The sequence below is a fragment of the Triturus cristatus genome, chromosome 6 (assembly GCF_964204655.1).
Source record: "Triturus cristatus chromosome 6, aTriCri1.1, whole genome shotgun sequence".
NCBI classification, from domain to species: domain Eukaryota; kingdom Metazoa; phylum Chordata; class Amphibia; order Caudata; family Salamandridae; genus Triturus; species Triturus cristatus.
This window is the reverse complement of record NC_140589.1, coordinates 1,157,324,792-1,157,347,837: the sequence shown is the minus strand read 5'-3', so window position 1 is coordinate 1,157,347,837 and position 23,046 is coordinate 1,157,324,792.

The following is a 23,046-nucleotide window of genomic DNA, read 5'->3' as shown; positions in this document are numbered from 1 at the left end:
CAGTTCTAGGCTTCTCTTGCTACTGACCTTGTGGGCGGCCGTCAGACCTAGCCCGGACTGCAAGTGACGTTCTGCTTGCCCTGGACCCTTGCTGACCACTCGCCTGCTCCCACGTGCCCCTGCCGTGTGGCATGCCAAGGACACTGTCTGAGCAGCACTTCTATTCTGGCTGTCTCTGTATGCTGTTGCCTGCTGCCCTGTGTCCCTGCCGTGAGGCATCCCAAGGGCACTGTTTGAGCAGATATTCTATGTAGGTCACTCTTTTCCATGGGTAACTTTCTGTGCTGCCTCCACAATGCTGCCAGCGTTTTCCCGATTGATGGCATCTTCCCCTTACACTTGTTGGTGAGAAACGTCAGTCTGTGTTACAGTGACAAAGAATGAAAGGGAGAATGACTCTGAGTGTAACTGTAAGGTAGAATGACACTGAGTGTTACTGTCAGGGAGAATGACAGTGAGTTTAACTGTGAGGGAAAATGACACTGAGTGTTACTGTGAGACAGAATGAGAGTGAGTGATTCTTGCCAGAGAATGACAGTTAATCTTAGTGTGAGGGAGAATGTCAGTGAGTGTAACTGTAAGTGAGAATGATAGTGGGTGTTACTGTGTGGAAACTGAGTGAGTCTCTGTCACAGTGAGTCTGAATGAGTAGGATTGAGCAAGAATGATTGAAAATGATTGACAGTGGGTGAGCCAGTGAGACTGAATAAATCAGAGTAAAATTGTTTGACTAAAAATGAGTGGAAAATGAGTGGAAAATGAGTGGGACTAACTGAAATTCACTGGGAATGAGTATCACTGAGTTACTTAGTGAGTCAGTCAGTCTGAGTGAGTCAGGGAATGTGTGAGAGTAAGTGAGTCAGAATGAGTGGGACTAGGTGGGAAATAGTGAGACTAAGTAAGGCTGGGGGAGTCAGAATGAGATTGATTGACTCAGAATGAGTGAGACTGAATGAGAATGAATAAGACTGAGTGGCACTGATGTAGATAGAATGAGTGAGACTAATTGAGTAAGACAGAGTAAGAAAGAGACCGAGTGTGAGTGAGTGAGCCAGGGTGGAACTGAGTTAGCTCCCGATTCCCACTAAGAAGTCAGACTCACTCACTAGAATTCGAGCCAAGGATTATTATCCACTGTTTTTTAAGAAACTCCGCTGCTCCAGAACTCGGATTATATTGAGTAGGAACATATCCATGTCCGCCCCGATTAAGTGTACTCCATCCTCTGTGTGGTAACTCATTGACCTAAGGTTGTCAGCGCATGCCACACCAAACCCCACCCATTGGCCCTGCATATTTTTGCCATTGTAATGTTCATTTTACGCCATGATTTGTCAACGGCCCCTTGGTCAATAGCCCCTCTCCATACCCATCATGCTATTAACTCCTACCATACAATGTCCGCTAGGCGAACCATCCGGGCTAGTGCTGCCAGTCCTGATGACATAGTCCCCAGCAGCTCCCTCCTACCAATGATGGCCCGGTCGTTCCCCCCTAGGTGTATGACACCCTCATCCGGCAGCCCTCCTCGCCGCATTGCCCCTTGCTTTGCAGGGAGAAGCTTGTCCCACTTCATGCCCGATTGCCCCAGCAAGGTCACCTCTGTGTTTCTCAGCCATATTCCTTTAAAGGCTTTGTGCACTGCTGCGCACTGCTGCCCACCGTTGCTCCCGTGTGATGTATACATGTCCCAGGATCCACACCTCGTGCCGGTCCCCCAGCAGACCTGCTTTAAGATATACCAAAACTTCAGATGCCTGCTGGCCGTACGTACCCTTAATATGCACCCGACGGTCACCGTCCCAATTTATTGATTAGCTTGACACTAAGCCCCAAGTGGGCTTAGTGCTGAACACCCTGAGTGGGAAACCCGTTATCTCCAGGGCTTTCTCAGTACCACTGTGAATTGAAACCGGCACAGACTTGTTCCATCACTGTGTAGAAATAGCTATCTGTGGGGGTAGTCCCTGTCCCACACACTCCTGCATGGGGCATATTGAGCAGCACGCCCTTTCCTAAATGCAGTTGATCCGTATGTGCTTCCCTTTGCCATTCTGATCTGTCTTTTAACGTCTCAGGTTTACTATCATGTAACCATCCCCCATGTGAAGGTCTTCCGAGTACACACATGCGGCCCCCGGGTCTCTCTGGCTGGGGCCACCAGCTCGCTGATCCTGTATGATCCGAAAAAAGCTAGGGAAAAAGCTACCCTGAACCGCACTCTCTCCAGTGTGATGTACATATTTCTTCTAACATCCCCAGGAGTGCCCTCAGAACCCTAAAGTCAATGGGCCTACTCCAGTTTTTTTTTCCTGGGCTGCAACCTCCCCCAGCCTTTCCTTTCCTTTCCTGATGAGGAAAGACACACTAGGAGAAAGTCTACCCCCCCCCCAGCAGTCGGAGACGTCAGGGGAATCTGGAAGCTGTGTATGGCACTCCTGGATTGGAGGGGAGGAGGTCAAGGCAGGAGGCGCGCACTGAGCAGACAGCACCCCTCCGTCATGTATTTGTGTGTGTGACTTAAAGTGAGAGAATCTGTGGAAGGAGTCAGTGATTAAGAATAAGTGATAGGAAGTGTGAGTATGTGGGAGAATGAATGATTGTGAGAGAGAAAGAATGACAGTGAATGTTATTGTGAGGGGGAGTGACAGTGAATGTAACTGTAAGGAAGAACGTCAGTCTGTGTTACAGTGACAAAGAATGGCAGTGAGTCTTACTGAGAGGGAGAATGACTGAGTGTAACTGTAAGGTAGAATGACACTGAGTGTTACTGTCAGGGAGAATGACAGTGAGTTTCACTGTGAGGGAAAATGACAGTGAGTGTTACTGTGAGACAGAATGAGAGTGAGTGATTCTTGCCAGAGAATGACAATTAGTCTTAGTGTGTGGGAGAATGTCAGTGAGTGAGAATGATAGTGGGTGTTACTGTGTGTAAACTGAGTGAGTCTCTGTCAGAGTGAGTCTGAATGAGTAGGATTGAGCAAGAATGACTGAAAATGATTGACAGTGGGTGAGCCAGTGAGACTGAATAAATCAGAGTAAGATTGTTTGACTAAAAATGAGTGGAAAATGAGTGAGACTAACTGAAATTCACTGAGAATGAGTAACACTAAGTTAGTGAGTGAGTCACTCTGAGTGAGTCAGGAAATGTGTGAGAGTAAGTGTGTCAAAGAATGAGTGGGACTAGGTGGGAACTAGTGGGACTAAGTAAGGCTGGGGGAGTCAGAATGAGATTGATTAAGTCAGAATGAGTGAGGCTGAATGAGAATGAATGAGACTGAGTGGCACTGATGTAGACAGAATGAGTCAGACTAATTGAGTAAGACAGAGTAAGAAAGAGACCGAGTGTGAGCGAGTGAGCCAGGGTGGAACTGAGTTAGCCCCCGATTCCCACTAAGAAGTCAGACTCACTCACTAGAATTCAAGCCAAAGATTATACCACACCATTTTTTAAGATCACCAGACTCTACTGCCAATTATGGAATAAAACATGTTCTCTCCAGCACAGAGCTTTGCTGGCTGCAGCTCATCCAGTTTAAGGTGTGCACCCTGAATATCGGATCGACAAAGTCAATGGAACAGAATATTGAGGATAGAGTAACCAAAATAAAATATTAATAAGTAAGTCCAGATTTTCTATACCTAACTCCACATATATGTACCTATGCGGTGCATATATATTTACGGTAGATAGATGTAGGTTTAGGAAATAGTAAATCTCTATTCTTTCCTATATGCACTTACCTTTTGATATTTTGTCCCTCAATAGTATGTCCTTGATATTAGTATGCAGAAACAACAGTTGATGGACAGAATGCAGAACAATGTCATACATTCACCCCAGTACAGAGATCTGGGCCTAAATCCATCGTTTTTTTGCTCACCATGCCGTTCCAGTTTGAACCCAGCCATATGCAAATCAGTCTTGACTCTGTGCCTCATGGGAACAGTCCAGCCCGAACTGCCAAGCCAGGTCCTCCCTGGGCTGGAAACACGCATCCTATGACCGGTTTCGGGGTTTCACCCCTCTTCAGCCAGGATAGCTTCATTCCAGTGACATGGAGAGCACGGTGCCTTTGACAGGAAATGGCCCAAAACGCAATGAGGACAAATCAGATTTTTCCAGTGAAACGTACACTTTTTTTGCAATGTGCCTAGCTGTGGATTTTGGACCCTTGCTCAGCCGGCACAGAGGGAAACCCAGCAAACCTATTAATTTCTGAAAGCTAGACATCCAGGGAAAACAAGGATGGGGTGACCTTTGTGGCTCTCACTAGGTTCTGTTACCCAGAATCCCTTTGCAAACCTCAAACATTGTCCCAAAAAAAAAAAATCCTCACATTTTTGTGATGAAAAGTTCTAGAATCTCAGGGTTGGGGCACAAACTTCCACCCAACCAGCATTTCCCCAAGTCTACCCATAAAAATGATACCTCACTTGTGTGGGTAGGCCTAGTACCCGTGACAGTAAACGGCCCAAAATGCAACACGGACACATTCCATTTTTCTAGTAAAAACTGACCCCTTTTTCCCAATGTGCCTAACTGTGGATTTTGGACCCTAGCTCAGCCAGCACCAAGGTAAACCTAGCAAACCTGTACATTTTTGTAAACTAGACTCCCAGGGAATCCAGGATCAAGTGACTTGTGTGCCTCTCGCCAGGTTCTGTTACCCAGAATCCCTTGCAAACCTCAAACTTTGTAAAATAAAAACATATTTTCCTCACATTTCTCTGATGAAAAGTCCCAGAATCTGCAGCAGCCACAAACTTCCGCCCACAAAGCATTCCCACAAGTCTCCCAATATAAATGGCACTTTTCTTGTGTAGGTAGGCCTAGTACCCGCATCAGGAAACGGCCTAAACGTACTGTGGAGACTTCAAAATGATCGATTATGAAAAGAACTTGCTTTGCAAGGGAGTCACCTGCGTTTTTGATCCAGGGCTCGGCGGCCATCTAAGGAAGCCTACCAAACCCAGACATTTTTGAAAACTAGACACTTGGGGGAAACCAGTGATGTATGACTTACGTGGATCCCTCAACATTTCCCTACCCAGAATCCCCTGCAAACCTCAAATTTATCAGAATAAAATCCCATTTGTCTCACATTTCTGTGTGGAAGGGTTGTGGGTTCACAGGGCTGACACAAAACTCCTATCACCCAGTGTTTCCCCAGGTCTCCCAATAAAAATGGTACCTCACTTGTGTGGGTGAGCTAAGTATCTGCGACAGGCAAGGGCCCAAAAAGTATTATGGAGACTTCAAAATTATCTATCACAAAACGATCCGGTTCTGTAAGGGGGGCACCTATGTTTTTGGTCCTGGGCTCAGCGGCCATCTAGGGAAACCAATCAAAAATGCATACATTTCTGAAAACCAGACACCTGCGAGGGAGGTGTGGCTTGCATGGATCCCCCAACATTTTCCTATGAAGAATCCCCTGCAAACCTGAAATGTATCTAAGAAAAATCACATTTTCCTTACATTTCTGTGTGGGATCACTGTGCTGGCACCAATGTCCTACCACCCAGTATTACCCCTGGCCTCCTGCTAAAAGTGATACCTGGGCCTTGTGCTTAGACGCGCGAGAGCTGTCCGACTCACATGAGCACCATTGTGTTAGACGGCTCCAGCATATCCGATGAACAGAACGGATTAAATCCTCTGGTTGTTTTTAGTCAGATTAATGCTCAGTGCCTCAGCACAGCCCCCACCCCACTCAAGTACTGATCTCAATGGAAGACGTACTAATGGAAAAGCAAGACTTTCCAGCAGTATCCTTCCCTTGTAGATCAGTGGATCATTGGTCGGTGATCACTTCAGGGAGGTCATCCACCAGCTTGGATCAACACCACTAAATCACTGGTGCTAATGAAGCAAGGGAGTGGCCCCCTGCCCAGCCAATTTATCCAAACAGCACCAAAAGACCACCCCCTTCTAGGCATTAGGTTGCACGCTCACCTCAGGGACACACACACCCTTTCTGCTCCTTGGGGGGCATATTTGGAGTGTAAAGCCCCAATGTGCCTGTCCCACTTGATTTCCAGTAGTATTATTTGTAATTACTGCAGTGGGAAAGGGGGCAACCCATTATGGCATCAGGCTGCACCCTCATACCCTGAGAGATAATTCACTCTTTCTGTCTGCCTGGGATGGTAAATCAGGTGATTCACTGCCAATCTTCTCACTCCAGGGGTGCAAAAATCCTTTCAGGACCACAAGGATTACATTTGCTAACAATGGGGGGAGAGTACCCTTACAGGCCTTTGACTATATCCCACCACCAACGTCAGGGGCAAAGTCAAACATTCTGCCCCTGAAGGCAATTTGCCCCAAGGGTATTTACCTCCAAACTGCCTATCCCAGGGAGCAGAAAGTCTCCTAGTTACCCAGGTAGCATATCTTTCTTATAAGAAATGGAGTAGAAGCTTGCCCTTTGTGGCATTAGGCCACACTTCTCACCCTGTGGGATCATTTAGGGCCAGATGAGATACTCTGTCACAATGAGTTAAATGTCCCATTCACCATATTACATGTGCATTACAGCCTATGGTACTTGTAATATGGCAAGCGGGATATGCATCACATTCTGAAGAGAATGTCCATCCACAAAACTTAAAAAGGCCCTCTGTCTTATCCCTAATTCGTCCATCTGTGGAGGTAGATATTCCCCTCGGACACCTGAGATTATATATATTTTTTTTTATTATCAAGGTCAAGGGAGGGAGAAGTCAATTCTTTCAAACTTAGAGCTACATCCTTCATCTCAGATGCAGACAGAGAGGTTTACCATGAGTCTGCTCATCCCACAGGGGTAGAAAGCCCCTTAGACACAGGTGGTTTTGTTTAATGCATGGTTTGATAGGTCGGTCTGTCAAGCATCAGGATGCTGCAGCAACTCTTGGGCCAAGAGAGCCTTTCTTCCCCTCTTGTGATGCAGATTTGGGCCTTTACTCACCATCTGCTAGATCATGTATCAAGACTACAATACCAAAATCAGATTTCCTCTTATTTTCCAATGGGGGACAATTTTAAAATTTGGGGTCTGGCAGATTTCCCATCATCCATCGGCACAGGTAGCGGCATCACTTTATTTCCCATCATGCTTTTGCACGGAAGTGACATCACTGGTTTCCTGACAAAACCACCTTTAAATGAGGAAGCCAGGCAAGGGTACTTAATTTCCCATCATTGATCTGTACAGGAAGTGACATCAATACATTCCCCATCATATGTCTGCGCAGGAAGTGGCATCACTGGTTTCCCACTTAATCCATCTTTAAAAAAAGAAGCTAAGTGAGAGGATTTCATTTCCCATTATCCATCTGCACATTAAGTGGTATAACTGCTTTTCCCATCATCAATCTGCACAGGAAGTGACCACTGGTTTCAATCAAAACTGTCTTTAAATTAAAAAGCCAAGCAAGAAGACTTCATTTCCCATCATCCATCTACACACCACCCACTGCCCTCTGCTGTTGTGGAATATATTTTTTAATCTTAGTCAATCAATCAATCAGTTCATTTGTAGAGCGAGTTACTTACCCGTGAGGGTCTCAAGGTGCTGGGGGAGGGAGGGGCGGAGGTGCTGCTACTGCTCGAATAGCCCTGTCTTGAGGAGACTCCTGAAGGCCAGCAGGCCCTGGGTCTGTTGTAGGCGGATGGGGAGGGTGTTCCAGGTTTTTGCGGTGAGGTGGGAGAACGATCTGCCGCCGGCGGTTGCTCGACGGATGAAGGGACGGTGGCGAGGGTGAGGTCAGCCTAGCAGAGCTGGTGGTTCGGGGTGTAGAAGGTTCATTGAGGTACACTGGTCCGGTGTTGTGGAGTGCTTTGTGAGCGTGGGTGAGGAGCTTGAAGGTGATCCTCTTGTTGACGGGGAGCCAGTGCAGGTCTTTCAGGTGGGCTGTGATGTGGCTGTGGCGGGGGATGTCGAGGATGAGGCATGCAGGGGCATTCTGTATGCGTTGTAGTAGTTTCTGGAGATTGACTGAGGTTCCTGCATAGAGAGCATTGCCATAGTCCAATCTGCTGCTGACGAGGGCCTGGGTGACCGTCCTTCTGGTTCCGGTGGAGATCCATCTGTAGATCTTGCGGAGCATGTGGAGGGTGTTGAAGCAGGAGAAAGAGACAGCGTTTACTTGCTGGGTCACTAACAATGCGGAGTCCAAGATGACTCCCAGCTTGTGTGCGTGGTCAGTGGGCACCGGTGCAGCTCACAGTGCGGCCAGCCACCATGAGTCGTCCCAGGCAGAGGGGGTGGATCCAATGATGAGGACCTCCATCTTGTCTGAGTTCAGTTTCAGGCGGCTGTTAATCATCCATTCGGCGAAGCCTTCATTCTTTCGTGGAGGTTGGATTTTGCGGTGGTGGGGGCCTTGGTGAGGAGAGGATCAGTTGGGTGTTGTCGGCGTATGAGATGATGTTGAGGTCGTGCGATGAAATGATGTTGGCAAGCGGTGCCATGTAGACATTGAAGAGTGTCGGGCTGAGGGACGATCCTTGGGGTACGACGTGGATGATCTTGGTGTCTTTATAGCAGAATGGGGAAGCGGATACTCTGGGTTCTGCCGGTGAGGAATGAGGTTGTCCAGTCCAGTGTTTTGTCGCGGATCCCTGCGTTGTGGAGGCGTGTGCAGAGGGTGTGGTGGCAGACGGTGTCGAAGGCGGCCAAGAGGTCCAGGAGGATGAGGGCCACGGTTTCTCCGTTGTCCAGCATGGCCCTGATGTCGTCGGTGGCGGCGATGAGGGCTGTTTTGGTGCTGTGGTTGCTGCGGAATCCAGATTGGAAGGTGCCCAGGATGTTGTTCTTTTCGAGGCAGGAGGTCAGTTGCCTGTTGACAATCTTCTCGATGACTTTCGCCGGGAACAGGAAGAGAGAGATGGGCTGGAAGTTCTTGAGGTTCTTGGGATCTGCCTTGGGTTTCTTTAGTAGGACGTTGATCTCGGCGTGCTTCCCGCTCCCTGGGAAGGTGGCGGTCTCGAAGGAGCTGTTCATGATCTTGCGGAGATGGGGTGCGATGGTGGAGCTTGCTTTGTTGAAGATGTGGTGCAGACAGGGGTCAGATGGTGAGCCAGAGTGGATGGTGTTCATGATTTTGATGGTGTCTTCATCATTGACGTGGGTCCAGGAGAGCAGGGGGTCGATGTGGGTAGAGGGCGGTGAGTCTGAGGTGACTGTGTCTGTCGGGGGTCCTGGTTTCTGAAGCTGTCGTGGATGTCTGCGATCTTGAGGTGGAAGAAGGTAGCTAGGGAGTCGCAGAGGTCTTGTGATGGCTGGATGTCGTTGGAGTTGGAGCTGGGGTTGGAGACTTCCTTCACGATGTTGAAAAGCTCTTTGCTGTTGTGTGCGTTGTTGTCAATGCGCTCTTTGAAGGAGTTCCTTTTGGCGGTTCGGATGAGTTGGTGGTGTCTGCGAATGGCGCTCTTGTAGGCTGTGTTGCTGTCCAGTGTCTGTTTGTGGTGCCACTTCTTCTGGAGCCTTCAGCAGGCCTGCTTGGATGCCTGGAGGTCGGCGGTGAACCAGATGGCTTTTCTGTCGGTGCATCTGTTCGAGGGTTTCTTGATCGGGGTGAGAGTGTTGGCTCAGTTGTCGATCCAATGCCTGAGGTTGAGGGTGGCGGACTCGGTGTCGGTTGTGTCTGTTGGTGGGTTTTGGGCGAGGGTGGTGGCTAGCTGATCTTCGGTGACTTTGCTCAAGCTGCAATGGAAGGCCGTTGTGTGCGGTGGTGCATGGTAGGCTTCTCGAAGGTGAAGTGGATGCAGCGGTGGTCGGTCCAGTGGAGTTTGGTGGTGTGGCTGAAGGTGACGTGGTTGCTGGCAGAGTGCAGCGGTGGTCGGTTCAGTGGAGTTTGGTGGTGTGTCTGAAGGTGACGTGGTTGCTAGAAGAGAAGATGGGGTCAAGCGTGTGTCCGGCGGAGTGGGTGGGAGTCGTGATGCGCTGTTTGAGTCTGAGGTTGGCGAGGTTGTCGAGCAGGGTGGTGGAGTTGCTGTCGTTTGTGTTCTCGAGGTGGAAGGTCAGGTCTCTGAGGAGGATGTAGTCCGTGGAAGCAAGGGCGTGCGTGCTGAAGAAGTCAGAGATGGAGTCGCTGAACTGCGGCCAGGGGCCAGGTGGTCTGTAGATGAGGGTTCCTCTGAGGGTGGGGTTGGGGTCGGTGTGGATCTGGAAGTGCAGGTGTTTGGCGGCGATAAGCGTGTCGTCGGTGCTGGTCGAGATTCTGAGGGTGTTTCTGTGGACGATGGCGATTCCTCCACCTGTTCCATTGGTGCGGTCCCTGCGGGTGATGTTGTAGCCATCCAGGATGGCTATGGCAATGTCGGGTGCCGAGGAGGGGTTCATCCAGGTCTCCGTCAGGAAGGCGACGTCTGGGGAGGAGGAGTCGAGTAGGTCCCAGAGTTTGATGGCGTGTTTGCGGGCGGAGCGGGTGTTGAGTAGAATGCATTGGAGGCTGTTGCATCCTACACCGGTGGACATGGTGGTGGTTTGGAGGCTGGTGTAGCTGCAGTTCCGGCAGGAGAAGGGTCCATGGGTGCGGTTCGGGGTGGCCCGGAAGCAGGTGTGTGGGATCGGCCGGTGTTGAGTGCATGGAGGGTGCTGGCGTCATAGCGATGTCGGGCGTCATGGCGGCGCCCAGGCGTGGATGGGCGCAGACAGGCTTGCCTTGGGCGCACCTGCTGCGCACGGCCGTGCAGCGGCTACCATAAGAAGGGGAGGTGGGAGGGAGGAGCAGCTGGGAGGTGGAGAGTGGGACGAATGGGTGAGCGGGGGGGTCGGGCCTGCAGGGGATGCAGCGGCAGGACAGGGAAGCAGAACGAGTGGAGAAACAGGCAGAAGGGCACAAAAACAGTACAATAAGGGGAAGAAAGAATATCACAGACTACAATAACCAGTAAAAATGCGGAAGCGCTGCAGAAGGCAGACAGGAAAACAAAGGGCAGAGCGAGTATACAGAGCCTACGGCCTACCACTGGGCCACCAGGGATGAGGCGCAGGTGGTAGCCTGCGGGTGGAGGAGGGCCTCAAACTCACGTCAGAAGCAGCAGCAGTGAGCACAGGGACACAGGCACAACAGGTGGCGCTGTGCGGCGTGGGGAGTGGCCTGCCTAGAGCAGGGTCAAGGGTCGCTCTCCTCACCGCGCAGCAGCCGCCATAAGAAGGGGAGGTGGGGGGGAGGAGCAGCTGGGAGGCGGGGAGCGGGACGAATGAAACGCCACATGACCGTCACTGCTGCTGTTTTCTTCTTGTAATAAAGAATTGTAAAAGTTACACTGTAAGATGGGTGTTTTTAGAGTCTAGTCAGGCAACATGAGTTAATACACAATATGCAATGCAGCCTGAGACAGCCACGTTGCTCTTGATTAGGTACATCATGTTCAGTGTGACTAGGAAAACCCTGTCTTTGTAGAGAATGTATGACATCCTTTCTCTAAAGTCCTATAAAAGGACCTGCTTTTTCTCTGCTGTATGGCTCAATTTCCCCCACTTTACAAGACAAATCTATGCTGGATTTTCTGCAGAACTTTACTGAGTTCTTCGTACTTATGATTTATGTGCCATTATATAACTGATTGATGGTCCAGCTGATGTATTTCTGCTTTTATATTCTTTAGGTAAACTTTTAAACTTTAGCCATAGTCTGTCATTCTCTTTGTGAATTTCACAGCTTTATTTTGATGTGATCGATTTAAGAAATTAGCAGTGGGTCCAGTTGGGGAGCACCAATGTCAAGTCCACACAGGTACTACACGGCTGCTGGTCCAAGTAGTTGGTGCAAATTGGACAGCAAATTAGAGACAAATTGGTGCACCAACATGTTCCCCCCCACCAAGGACCTAATTAATTGCAGCTGCAGCACAGACGTTTAGCTGAAATGCATAGTTGACTTGCCAAAGGTGCACCAAAGGCAAGTCCATTTGTGCCTGGATGACTCCCGGCTACAGAAACCCTAGCCCCACCTACCCACTACTATCCTGCCTCAACCGCACTGTTGCTGCACCACACAACACTAAGGGAACGTTCACACTCCTGTAAGTTCACATGCACTTGCCCACTCCCTACCCCCACTACTCCTGCACCAACAGCACCCAGCACCACACTCACTCACATTTCTACAAATTGGCAACCAGCTCATGCTTACAAAAACCAACCACCACCCATGCAACACGCCACATTCACGTGCATGCTCCTCAATACCCACTCTCTCCCCAAAAATGCCACACAGAAATGGGACCTATGACATGACCATGCTCTGGACCCTCTCTTCTTCAGAAAAACATGGCTAAACTCAACCTCTGCACCAGACATCACCATCCCCACCGGCTACAAGACTGCCAGGCAAGACCACCAGCACAAGTCCAAAGCGAGACACCATCTGTTATGCCTTCCGCTCCTCACTCAGCAACGCGCATGGTAGCGAGCTATAATAGTCCTCACTCCAAACACCAGAACACTTCACATTCTAGTGTTTCTGGCGGAAGGCAGCATTGATGTACTTCTATTTTTCAGACAACGGGATCCAGTCACTTCTCTGACGTCCTTCTGCTTTTTCCCAAATACCTACCTGATCGTCTTGGTGACTGCGGCAGTGACAATTCCCCGGTGGCGGTGGTGATATCTTGCTACTCCGGTCATGGCGGCGATCTTTCTCATGGTTTCGCCGATGGCTGCAATTCCTCGTAACTCCGGCTGCAGCAGTTATTTTAGTCTTGATCCTGGTGGCAGTATTCCTTCGCAACTTTGGCTGCGGTGGTGAGTTCCTGTTATCCCATATAGATCCTGGGTCACTGCGGTGCCTTGGTACAACCTTACACAATATTTCCTAGAATAAGAAGGAAAGTAAAACAAAAGACAACAAATTAGTTCCCCACTGTGAGTTGGACTCAAATAAATCAATACATAAAGAGCATTATACTTATCTGCAAAGTGCCCCTATTCTGTGAAGACCAGCCTCCTTTTGTTGCCTTCTATGTTAGCATGAATATAATGAGGATTGCTGTATCATATACTTGACAACTCCCCCTAAAGACTACTCTGAAGACTGATGTAGGTGTGATCCTTTTCATTAAATAGTTTACTTTACCTTTCTTGGTATTGTTTAGCCCTCAGCTTCTAAAACACTATTACTCTATTTCTCCCTCTCCCCAGAAGACGTCAAATACATCCACCAACCAGTTGAGCAAGACCCAGATGGAAGAAGGGAAATTTTGAGGTAGTGTAGTAAAACATAAACCGTTTATTAATACATTCTCCTCCCCTTTTTGTCAAATACTTACATTATTTCTTCCTTTCCTTTTAGAGTATCTCCAAAACCCTTGAGTCCTGTGCTTGAACTGAGAACGCTGGTCAACACTCCCCTTTTGTTTTCTTCCCTTCTTCACCCAGTCTACCATTGGCACTTTTACATAGTTGGGTGCGGTGAGTGACTGGTGGGGTGTAGGGACCTATCTTCTGTTATATTGCTCCTGCGGAACTGTAAGTAACCTTGACACCATCATAATCAAAGATACATCTGCTGCAGCACATAAACGAACACCCCCATCAGCTATATGGAACACCTCACATTCAATATACGCATCACAGCAAACTTTGTCCTGGGTAGAACCTTTGTTTATAGACCACCATAACCCCTGTACAAATTTTGCCAGAGACACCATGGACCTCATCCTACCTCTCATCATCAACACCAGCACCTTACTCTGCCTCAGAGACCTTAACTTTCACCTAGAAGACTGCCACGACCCAAACTCTACAGCTCTCCTGGAAAACCTTGGATTTATTGCCTAAAGCCATCAACAATTACAACAGCTGGATCCCTGGATGCACGAACACCTTGGCTCTCCTCAAGCACAGTCCAGCAATAAGAAATTGACTATAGATAAGAAGGTATGTAGAGGAGCTCAGGCGGACAAAATGCTGCTGCAAGCAACTAGAGCACAAATGGAGAAGAAGTCAAGACACCATGAATAAAAACATCTTAAAATCTGTCCTAAGATGCTACCACCAGGAGGTACTGAACACCAAGCACAGCTTTTTAAGACCACATCAATGTTGCCACAGCCACCAGCAGCAAGCAAATCTTTGTCATCACCAAATATATCACTGTGCCTCCTGTCACATACAGCAACATCACTCCCTCACATGACTTTTGCAAGAAGCTCTTTGATTTCTTCTACAGCAAGATCACCTTCATGTACTGCAACTTCAGCCCTCCAATGGACCTAATTCCTGTAGGAAGTCAACTTCCCATCATGGCAGAAGAATGAACCCTGACCTCCTGGTGTGCCATCACCATCCTTGTAACGACTGCTAATATGGAGACCCTCCACTCAAGGGCCCCACCTGACTCTTTCCCCCACCATGCCTTCACCAAAGGATTCCTACGGACTCCAAAGAATCAGCGAAGCAATAACACCCATCCTCAGCATCTCCACCAACACAACCATATTCTCAGACCCTGACCCATCCACACTCTTCAGCTGCAGACCAATCTCCCTTCCTACCAAACCCAGCCAAGGTCTTCGAGAAATAGACCAACCAATCCCTTACCAACCACCTTAGCAACCAACAGATCCTCCATGCTACAAAGGCCAGAATTAGGCTCAACCACAGAACAGAAACAGCACTCATCGCTTCCACAGATAGCTTCCGCATGATCCTTGAAGAGACATGGCAGTCCTCAAACTCCTGAACGTCTCAACAGCATTTGACACAGTCTCACACTCCATCCTCATCAGGCACAAGCAACATATTGGCATCCAAGGACCTGCTTTTCATTGGATCTGCTCCTTCTTAACAAATAGAACTCAAGTTGTCAGCCTGGCACCTTATAGCTCAGAAGCCTAAAAACTTAAATGCCTAGTACCTCAAGAATTATTTTTCAGCCCCACCCTCTTCAACTCAAACATGATCTATCTGACCAACGTAACCTGTGCACATGGCATCCTCTCCTTCACCAACAACTCCTACTCTCATTCTCAGACAAAATATTCAAAACAGGAAACAAGTTCACCACATGTATGACGCTAGATTAAATCTAATGTCCTCAAGCTCAAAATAACAAGACAGACAGATGTAATGTTCTTTGACAAGAATACCTCGCCATGGGACTCCAACTGGTGGCTGGCTGAAATCTGACGCACACCCACATCCAGCATCCAGCACCCACACCAAGAACCTTGGTTTAATCACCAACAGCAAGCAAGACATGACCGCACAAGTCAACATCATCATTGCATCCTGATTCCACATTTTTAAGATGCTGAGGAAGATCTTCAAATGGCTCCCCAGTAACACCAGACAGAGTGTTACTCATGCCCTATTCACTACCAAGTTGCACTATAGGAACCTCATCTTCGCCAGCATCACTAAGCAAATCACCAGAATACAACAAAGCACTGAGAATTCAGAAGTATTCAGCAGCCAGACTAATCCATGACACTCCACACAGAACTCACATCACACCACACCCCAGGGAGATCCATTGCCTCCATAAACAAAAGGTGTTCCTTTTAGACTCCTTACTCAGATATTTATGTCACTAGGCAACTTAAGTCCTGCCTACCTGAATGACGCATCTCCTTCCACCAACCACCCAGACATTTCCGCTACACAGGTATCCTACTCCCATACATCCCCCTCACCCACTCATACATAGAACAAGATCAGGAGGATGGGCATTATCTTACAATTCTCCTAAAGCATGAAACGACCTCCCACTTACACCAGATCCTACATCTTTTCTTAAATTCTGACAGACCTAGCTTTTCAATTAAACATCATAGCCTAGCCAGGGATAGATATACTCACAAGCTCAGTGCCAGGATAACCTCACTGGTGATGGTGCGCTTTACAAATACACAACGAGAACTTCCAAGTGGGTGCATCTCTAAACTCTGGACACTGAAGGAAGTCCAATGTAATGTGACTTTTATAGATTTTGTCTTGTTTTCATACAAAGAATGGCTAGCAAAAGTCAAATTATGAAGTAAGGGTTCAGGTAAACATATGCCTGAATAAACTAAGTGCACAGTTGTGTGTATTTTTGTAAATCTTTTCACTTTTAACCATTCATTTCTGCCAAATGAACCACGTATTCAAATTTTCATTATTTTCTATCTATGTATTACATCAATACAAGTTTTCTGTAATAATTACAGTTGCTTCTATGCATTATACAGATTGTAACATACAAACTCAAAACTGAATACATATTTTGCATTAATACATTTTTCTGACATAGAGTTCCATTTATTCGTGTGATGCCCTATGCACTTCGGGACGGACAGTCCCTTCTTCAGGGGACTCTAGAAAACAAATATAACCACAAATTAAATCAATAACTGAATTGAGCTAACACTCGCTACCAAATAATTCCTTAATCCAACTAGGTGAATAGACAAAGATGCCACGTGGACTCACAAGAACTGTTAGTGAAAGTCAGCACCAACATTCCCCATTTCAAAACGCTGCCCATGATGCAATGCACAAAGACTAATGATTGAAAAAGCAAAAAATAATTTCTCACACCACCACTCACTAAATCACCAGTGTTCCTACTCAATGCCCACCTTTACCAAGAACTTTTGAGTGAGCAAGTAATCGAGCCATTTTACTTTTAATGGTGTGATTAAATCAAACAATTTGTACTACCACACGTAAAATGCAGTGAACTCCAATTCTCAAAGCGGGCGAAAAAGTTACTGAAGTCCTAAAAACATCACGATTACAAAATAAATATACAACTGTTCGGTACTGTATTGATCAGTGAAATAATAGTATACCCCATGCCAAAGTACCTTCAAGTTTGCCAGAAAGAGACCCTTCACGGTTGCACCTGCATAAGAAACCAACAATACTCAAGGTGATTGTCTTCACAACAATGTCAAACTAGCACGCTGTCTACTGTACAAAGCCAAAAACGCTTCAAAGTTCATAGACACCCACCCATTAATTTGAACGCAGTATGTAGACGGCACGCTCCCTCTTTTCTCGCAATGTGTTCCTCTGCACTAATGTACTGTTTCCCGCGGAACCTAAGTAATCAACAGCGGAAAAATAAACGCCCTTTGCAGGTGCGTGCTCAGACCCCCCTGTTACGAAGTGGCCATTTTAACATGGTGATAAATGAACGGAAATAACGATTTCTAATATCCCTCCATTAATGGAATCTTGAGACTGAATCACCGTACAGCATGTAAGAGAGACACAAAACCATTACTAAACTAGTCAATGCTCTCTAGAAGTGATAATATGAGAAACGCATGGAATCCAAGATTTCTAATCTCCTTACAGCAATGGATCTTAATATTGAATCAACGTGTAGCATATACGAGAAGCACAAACCCATTCCTGCACTTGTCAAAGTTCTCTGGAGGTGATGATACTAGAAATCTCAAAAACGAGTTTCCTATCCTTATCTGAACCTAAACTGCAACATACACTGAAGAGTTGGTAGCCAGCGTTGGTTTCATATGAACAATAAGATATGCTTTTGCATTTGTCCATAACATCCGTGGAATTATTTAGGCAGTGCAATACTCTGTCATTATAGTTCAATGCTTAAAAAACATTAATTTGCGTGAATCCAACTGCAAATCAAACAGAATAGTAATGTGGCAAATACATACATATCAAATGCACAAAGTGAAGCCTGGTGGCGCTAAGAAAACAAAAACAAACATACAAATACAATGATACAAAAATGTGGCTAGTCAATATGTGTGAATACCCTGCCACAGACAAGGTGAATTTGGAAAAAGATGTAATAAAAAACGTCTCCATTAGTCGGTGTTCTAAGGGGAATCTATATGCTAATGGACTAGCTATCTAATTATAAAATGCAGGTCAAATCTAATTTGTCATTTAGGCCAAGTGGTATCATGGTGTTAAACTTTCTTATCTAATAAACTTCTTTTTGGGACATTATCTTACTTGGGTCTAAACCCTCCTTAGGATACACTTTTTCCAAAATCAAAAATCGCAGTTGCGCAATATTGTGACGCTGTTCCAACCAGTGTACAACCAGGTTCAAATTGGTGTTCTTAGTCCGAATCATATTTTTGTGCTCTCCTATGCTTATTTTTACTTTTCTCTTGTTTCTCCCGATGTAGAGTAGTCTACATGGGCATTTAAAACAATAGATCACATTTATAGTGTTACAGTCCGATGTGTGTTTCAATGCGATGATTTCTCCGGTCCTGGGGTGTGTGATGGTGTTATGCTGAATCACGTTGTTACAGTGAATGCAGTTGTTGCATTTTTTAATGCCTTGGTAACTTCCAAAAAATCTCAACAAGGAGGTTCCTATCGTTATCTGACCCTGAGCTGCAACATAAACTGAAGAGTTCATAGCCAGAGTTGGTTTCATATGAACAGTAAAATGTACTTATGCATCTGTCCATAACATCTGTGGAATTATTTAGGCAGTGCAATACTCTGTCATTACAGGTAAAAACTTAAAAAACATTAATTTCCCTGAATCCAAATGCAAATCAATCAGAATAGTTATGCAGCAAATACATACAAATCAAATGTACAAAGTGAAGCCTGGTGGCACTAGAAAAACAAAAAAAAACCATACAAATACAATGATACATAAACTTTGTTAGTCAATATGTGTCAATTCCCTGAATTGAGGTATTATCTAAAACAATAAGGGAATTAGAGGAAGAGATTCATAATACCAAATGAGAACTATCAAATCGCATGGAACCAGATGAGTGGGAAAACACGCTAGAACAAATTAACAACAAATTGTAACATTATGGTAATCAGCTACGGGAGCGCAAATTGAGGAAGTTTAAGAGAGACACAATTGATTATAGGCTTAATGAGATGTACACGTGGGCGGAGATTTATGCCCAACAAAAACCAGCTAGGAACCCTCATGCTTCATCTGAAGAAAGCATCATTTCAGATCGTGAAATCGCACCTTCGAGAACACCTCTTGATAAAGATACAGCTCAAAGGGAAACCGCTACTGTCAGTCATACAGATTTGAGATCACTGAAACTCGCATAATAAGTCACCCAGAGTCTTTTTTGTCCAAAGGTCAAGATCCTGCACAACCACCATCCTCAGCATTATCAAAACCTTCGGGGAGCACACTAAAACCCGTAGTGGAAAAAGAAAAAGAGAAGGAAAAGGGAAGGAAAAATCTACGGAGTCAGAAACCCTAGTGATCAACATTTTGTCTCAGTTGTCAACACCTAAACAATTGCAAATTTTGAATAAAGGTACATCATTTGTACCTACGTACCATACCAACATTCAGGAAACGGAAATTGCATTATTCATATTTATGAGGCCTTTGAGACTACAACATTTTTTTGACAATGTGGTCATTGACCAGAAAGTGGAAGAAGAGAAAGATTACTTTGAGTTCAGAAGCAAATGCACTTTCATGCCACCTGTGTCGCATAAAATGTTTGATACGTTTGAATCCTTAGTAAAGAAAAGACCTTAATAGTATTGACTTTAAAATACACAAAAGTTGCAACTTAACGAAATCGGAAAAACACACTTTGAAACAGCTATCGAACAATGAGAATCTAGTGTTCCGAAAAGCTGATAAAGGTGGCTCTTTAGTCGTCATGGACAACATATACTATCAGAGAAAGGCATTGGAACATCTGTCTGATGAAACTACGTATTTGAAATTGGACCATGACCCCACATTGGAGATCAAGCAAGTATTGATTGAAATTATGGATAGAGCCATAGATATGGATTGGATCAGTCAAAAAACCCAGACCTTTTTGATTAAGAAATTCCTGAAGAGACCTCACATGTACATGTTGCCTAAAAAAATATAAGGACACTAAGGATCCACCTTTTAGACCAATTGTCTCTGGGTGTGGATCCCTTTTTCAACCACTAGGCAATTACATCAATCATTTTTTTACAACCGACCATATGTGCTTGGAAATCGTATATACTAGATACCAGTGACTTTCTATCACGTTTCCAAGATCTTAACATGACGAATACCAACAAATGGTTACTGTGTCCAATTGATGTAACTTCTCTCTACACCTCAATTCCTCTTCACGAAGGAATAGATGCAGTTGAATGGGCCCTATTGAAACAATCCCATATTAAAGCAAACAAGGTGTTCCTTTTGGAACTACTGCAATTCTGTTTGCAGCACAGTTATTTCCGCTGGATCGAGGAATTTTTCTTACATATAAGTGGGACCTCCATGAGTTTTCCGGGGACTCCAACATACACTAACACCTTTATGGCTTCATTTGACAGGAACATATATTTGAAATCTCCTGATGGAGTCAACATCTGGTGATGTATTGTAGTTATATTGATGACATATTCTGATTTGGTCTCACACAGAAGACTCACTGGGGCGTAACATCACGATCTTAAATACCAGAAACAATTGGATCAAATTCACCTATTCGATTAGCAACACGCAACTACCATTTCTCGATGTCTTGGTTGAAAAAAATGACACTGGGTTAAATACAAGCATATGTTAAACCGACGGATAGAAACAACACCTTGTTGCTTCAAAGCTTTCGCCCCCCGCATTTGGTTCAGAATCTACCATACTCACAGATGATGCGAACAAAAAGGATTACTTTGCAGAAAAATAAAAATGACATTGACGTCACTTGAATTAAACAAAGGTTCCTACAAAGAGGTTATCCCTCCAGTATTGTGGAGAAAGTGGAAGCACGTATCAAAGAAATCGATCGTACAGATTTATTCATTAAAAAGCAAAAGACTGCGACCAATCGCATGGTATTTCTATGTAAATTGTCAACCAAGTCCAGAAGCATCAAAAAAGTGATAGGCAAAAGGTGGGAACTTTTACAAACTGAATCTGACTTTGGTAATTCATTTGTTGATCAACCTTTATTTGCATGCAAAAGGAGCAAAAACATGAAGGAGCTGCTGTCCGGAAATTAGCAAAGCATGAAAAAATTCAATAATTGCATTCACTGTAACAACATGATTCAGCATAACACCATCACACACCCCAGGACCGGAGAAAGCATCGCATTGAAACACACATCGGACTGTAACACTATAAATGTGATCTATTGTGTTAAATGCCCATGTGGTCTACTCTACATCGGGAAAACTGAGAGAAAAGTAGAAATAAGGATTGGAGAGCACAAAAGTATGATTTGGACTAAGAACACCAATTTCGACCTGATTGTACACTGGTTGGAACAGCGTCACAATATTGCGCAACTGCGATTTTTCATTTTGGAAAAAGTGAAACCTAAGGAGGGTTTATACCTGAGTAAGATACTGTCCCAATAAGATGTTATTTGGATATAACAACTTTAACACCATGATGCCACTTGGTCTAAATGACAAATTAGATTTGAGCTGCTTTTTATAATTAGATAGCTAGTCCATTAGCATATAGATTCCCCTTAAAACACCGACTAATAGATACGCTTTTTATTACATCTTGTTCCAAATTCACCTTGTCTATGGAAGGGAATTCACACACATTGACTAACCAAGTTTTTGTATCATTGTATTTGTATGTTTGTTTTTGTTTTTTAGCACCACCAAGCTTTCCTTTGTACATTTGATCTGTATGTACTTGCTACATAAGTATTCCGTTTGATTTTCATTTGGATTCACGCAAATTAATGTTTTGGAAGCATTGACCTGTAATGACAGAGTATTGCACTGCCTAAATAATTCCATAGATGTTATGGACAAATGCATAAGCATATTTTATTGTTCATATGAAACCAACACTAGCTATGAACTCTTCAGTTTATGTTGCAGTTTAGGTTCAGATAAGGATAGGAACCTCCTTGTTGAGATTTCTTGAAACATCAGTTCCAGAGAACTTTGACAAGTGCAGGAATGGTTTTGTGCTTCTCGTATATGCTACACATTGATTCATCATCAAGATCCATTGCTGTAAGGATATTAGAAATTGTGGATTCCTTGCATTTCTCATATTATCACTCTTAGAGAACATAGACTAGTGTAGTAATGGTTTTGTGTCTCTCTTACATGCTGTACGGTGATTCAGTATCAAGATCCCATTACTTTAGCGATATTAGAAATTGTGATTTCCGTTCGTTTATCACCAAGGTAAGATGCCCACTTCGTAACGGGGGGTCTTAGCACGCACCCGCAATGGGTGGGGTTTTGTCTGCCGTTGATTACTTAGGTTCCACGGGAAACAGTGGGTTTGTACAGAGGGAGCGTGCCATCTACATACTGCGTTCAGACTACTGGTTAGGTGTCTATGGACTTTGAAGCGTGTATGGTTTTGTACGGTAGACAGTGCGCTAGTACGACGTTGTTGTGAAGACAATCACATTGAGTATTGTTGGTTTCTTATGCAAGGGCAGCCGTGAAGGGTCTCTTTCTGGCAAACTTGAAGATAGTTTGGCATGAGATATACTATTATTTCACTGATTCGTACAGTATCAAACAGTCGTATAATTATTTTGTAATCATCATGTTTTTAGTACTTCAGTAACATTTTCGCCCATTTTGAGAATTGGAATTCAATGCATTTTACGTGTGGTAGTAAGTATTGTTTGATGTAATCACACCATTAAAAGTAAAATGGCTGGATCACTTGCTCACTCAAAAGTCCTTGGTAAAGGTGGACACTGTGTAGGAACACGGGTGATTCAGTGAGTGGTGGCGTGAGAAATTATTTTTTGCTTTTTTGCATTTTCACTTATAAGTTTGTGTGCATTACATCATGAACACCTTTTTGAATTGGGGAATGTTGGTATTGATTTTCAGTAACAGTTCTTGTGAGTCCACATGGCAACTATCCGTGGTAACTTTCCTAATTTTGGGAAAATGTTAGGTACTTTGGGGCAGATTTATGTTTCCTGGCGCATCCCTGCAAATCAGCAGGGATGCGCCAGGAAAGATGCGTCACGCAAGTTTACCCTTGCGCCACCACAGATGCGCCGCATTTACAATGCAGCGCATCGTGGCGCAAGGATAAACAGATGCGTGACGCATCTGATGGCGTAAGGGCGGCGCATTGCTGGAGTTGTGTTGCAAGCACGACGCAACTCCAGCAATGTTTAGGGGC